The 4,170-nt window shown below is 43.6% G+C and overlaps 1 pseudogene; it reads left to right on the top strand.

Moving 5' to 3' along the window:
* Window positions 1-406: 406 nt before the first annotated feature.
* Window positions 407-2,198, top strand: LOC129553093 (serine/threonine-protein kinase MAK pseudogene; annotated as a pseudogene).
* Window positions 2,199-4,170: the final 1,972 nt, after the last annotated feature.

Raw genomic sequence — 4,170 nt, 5'->3', positions numbered from 1 at the left:
CTGTTTTTTAATTTTTTGAGGAACCTCCATACTGTTTCCATAACGGTTGTACCAATTTATATTCCCACTAACAGACTTCAACGGTTTCTTTTTCTTTTTGCAGAAAAACAGAAATGTAGATTGATGGAAAATAGAAACCACAGAGATAAATCCACTCACCTATGGTCCCCTTATCTTTAACAAAGGAGGCAAAAAAAAAAAAAAAATATATATGTATGTATATATATATGATGGAGACAGTCTCTTCAACAAGTGGTGCTGGGAAAACTGGTCAACTATGTGTAAAAGAGTGAAATTAGGTCCCGTAGGCAGGGTGTAAGCGGGCCGGCTGCGCGGGGCGGACCCACGCCCGCCGTTTCCTAGGAGATGGAACACACAGGACACCGGAGCTTCACAAGGGAGCCAACGAGGGTGTTCATAAGAATGGAAGCACCGTTTCCTTGCCAGATTCCTTACTGCTGTATCTTATGAACCTACAGAATCTTGGGGAAGAACCTGTATTTAATGATGACAAAGCCAGTCACCAGTGTAGCAACAACGGTCTAAGGGCAGAAACTGAATACAAATAAAAGACGCGCTTATATACAACAAAGACGTCATTTCCCGCGGACAGCCTCTGCCGCGTCATTCTTCCGAGATGAACCGGTACACGACCGTGAGACAGCTGGGGGACGGCACGTACGGGAGCGTGCTCAGGGGCAAGAGCAACGAGTCCGGGGAGCTGGTGGCCATCAAAAGAATGAAGAGAAAGTTCTATTCTTGGGATGAATGTATGAACTTGAGAGAAGTTAAGTCTCTGAAGAAACTTAATCATGCCAATGTGATCAAACTGAAAGAAGTTATCAGAGAAAATGACCATCTTTATTTTATATTTGAATATATGAAAGAAAACCTCTATCAATTAATGAAAGACAGAAACAAGTTGTTCCCTGAGTCTGTCATCAGAAATATTATGTATCAGATATTGCAGGGGCTGGCATTTATCCATAAACATGGTTTCTTCCATAGGGACATGAAACCAGAAAACTTGCTTTGTATGGGCCCAGAACTTGTGAAAATTGCTGACTTCGGACTCGCAAGAGAACTAAGGTCACAGCCACCGTATACGGACTATGTATCCACCAGATGGTACCGCGCTCCTGAGGTTTTATTAAGATCTTCAGCTTACAGCTCTCCCATCGACGTGTGGGCTGTCGGCAGTATAATGGCTGAACTGTATACATTAAGACCACTTTTCCCGGGGACAAGTGAGGTTGATGAAATCTTTAAGATTTGCCAGGTTTTAGGGACTCCTAAAAAAAGTGACTGGCCAGAAGGGTACCAACTTGCCTCCTCTATGAATTTCCGCTTTCCCCAGTGCGTTCCTATAAACCTAAAAACTCTCATTCCCAATGCCAGTAACGAAGCCATTCAGCTTATGACTGAAATGTTGAACTGGGACCCGAAGAAACGCCCAACAGCAAGCCAGGCTTTGAAACACCCATATTTTCAAGTTGGTCAAGTGTTAGGCCCTTCCTCACATCATTTGGAATCGAAACAGCCTCTAAATAAGCTTGTGCAACCACTCGAACCAAAGCCATCTGCAGCGGATCCAGAACCTCAGCCTCTGCCGGACATAAACGACCAGGCTGCCGGACCGCCCCAGCTGAAGAACAGCCACCAGCCACTGCGGCCCGTGCAGCCGCCGCAGAACGTGGGTGTCCAGCCAGCACCCAAGCAGCACAGCCAGCAGAAAAGGCCGCCAACCCTATTTCCAAGTATTGTCAAAAGCGTGCCCGCCAAGCCGGGCGGCGCCCTGGGCCACAAAGGCGCCCGGAGGCGCTGGGGCCAGGCCGTGTTCAAGGCTGGAGACAGCTGGGCAGACCTGGAGGACGGCGACTTTGGAGCCTCCCATTCCAAGAAGCCAAGCATGGGCTTGTCCAAGGAAACGAGGAGAAAGGAGTCTCCGTTTCGGTTTCCAGAGTCGGTGCCTGCGGGCTCCAGCTACTCAACGAGGGAAAACAAGAGCTTACCTGCTGCTGTTACCCTGAAATCGGATTCAGAATTGTCAACTGCTTCCACGGCCAAACAGTACTATTTGAAACAATCAAGATACCTTCCGGGTAAGTAGAGACCACAAAATGTTTCCTCGTGGCGAAAGCGTGTTAGCAGGTCATGCTCCAGCGTCTCTGAGTCTTTGACGGAAGGGCGCCCGTGACCCACCGTTGCAGCCCTCCACTGGCACTGTTTGGACCTTCTGCCTCTGTGAAATGGGCTCAAGAAACGCCTGGGAACTGCAAATCAAGATGATGAGTGTGCTTCAGAAAACACCACCCTCCCCACCAAAGCTGTGCCTTCAGTAAATGCGAAACTTTATTCGGAAAAAAAAAAAAAAAAGAGTGAAATTAGAACAGTTCCTAACTCCATACACGAAATAAACTCAAAATGGATGAAGTCCTAAATGTAAGACCAGAAACTATAAAACTCTTAGAGGTAAACACAGGCAGAACACTCTCCAACATAAATCATAGCAAGAACCTCTATAACCCACTTCCCAGAGTAATGGAAATAAATACAAAAATAAACAAATGGGACCTAATTAAACTTAAAAGCTTTTGCACAATGAAGAAAACTATAAGTAAGGTGAAGAAAAAACCCTCAGAATGGGAGAAAACAATAGCAAATGAAACAACTGACAATTAATCTCAAAAATACAGAAACAGCTCATGTAGCTCGATACCAGAAAAACAAAGAACCCAATCAAAAAGTGGGCAAAAGACCTAAAGAGACATTTCTCCAAAGAAGACCGACAGATGGCTAGTAAATACAGGAAAAGATGCTCAATGTCACTTATTATAAAAGAAATGCAAATCAAAACCAAGATGTGGTATCATCTCACACTGGTCAGAACAGCCATCATGAAAAAATCTGCAAACAATACATGCCGGAGAGAATGTGAAGACAAGGGAACCCTCTTAAGTTGTTGGTGGGAATGCAAATAGTTCCCTTTTCCTCAGATCCTTAAAAAGGATTTTGATTTTCAACCCTTACGGTTAAATTAAAAAATAATTATATATATATAGTCAAAAGGATGGCTGCTTTTCATTTAAATAAGTTAAAAGAGAAAGGAGAAAAAAAGTAGCTGGAAACAGCTACCTAAGCCATGAACTTTATCTTGTTCTATAAATACATGGAACTTGAATCAAAAGAAATGAGCTGCCGTTTCTGGATGTTGATTCTCAGAACGGAATCTTATCGGCTGATTGTTTGGAAGACAAGCTCCTCATATCCTCCAAAAGTAGTTTAAGTGTATGTGAGGGAGAGTCTGGGTGTGTGTTATTACATTAGACAGCGGATGGCATGGTTTTACTGATGATACAAAGAAACCACAGCCTGTCCCTCTGAAGGGAATTTATTGCTGCTCTTCAGGTTAATGTTCTTAATATCAGAATATTTGTTACCGCCAATGAGGTAATGTTAAAATAAATCAATTGTGCCACTTTATTATGCAATTATACTAAGGCCCAGATCTTTACATGTCCCTTGAGCTTAAGTTTAGCTCTGAGTTGGCTTTAAGCAATTTCACTGCCTTCCTTCTCTTCTTGATTAATTGGGATAAATGGCATGGTCTTTGATAGATAGCGTTGCCCTGGGAGCTGCATGCTTGTGTGAGGATGCCTCTTTTGCCACTGCTGGCTGACATTCCTCTTTTTCCTTCATGTACTGGCATCCTTGATATGCACTCAGGCAAATTGTCCAGGTGGTCCAGACTTTCTCAGGCTCAGGGGGAGACCAGGTAAGCACTCAAGTGGCTCCCTCTACTCACCTTTGTTGGAGGTCGAGATTCACGTACTCTTTTTAGTCTTTGAATGTGGATCCCACTTTTTGGAAAGTTTGCAGAGAGGCTAGATTTTTCTCCAAGATTGACCCGGAAAAGGTAATGGTCGAAAAGACCAAACAGAAAGTGTATTTGTCTTGTCTACATCATAAAGGTTGATTGGTTTGGGATCAAAATAAAAGCCATAAGTTTGGTTTGTGTCAGGATGCAAGCAATATTCCCATGAAAATCAGTATCCCCCATAAGGAACCATTAATAGGAAAGTCCTGAGGACTTTTACTACAGAACAATCTGTGAAACTAACCATAGCTCTCAGTCGAGGCACAGTCTAAGCTTCATATAACCAATAAGGA

This window comes from Moschus berezovskii, chromosome 18 (assembly GCF_049115385.1).
Source record: "Moschus berezovskii isolate FMDL1 chromosome 18, NW_MosBer_1.0, whole genome shotgun sequence".
In the NCBI taxonomy this organism is placed as follows: domain Eukaryota; kingdom Metazoa; phylum Chordata; class Mammalia; order Artiodactyla; family Moschidae; genus Moschus; species Moschus berezovskii.
The sequence above is the reverse complement of the archived record's forward strand: the minus strand, read 5'-3'. Positions and strand labels throughout refer to the sequence as shown.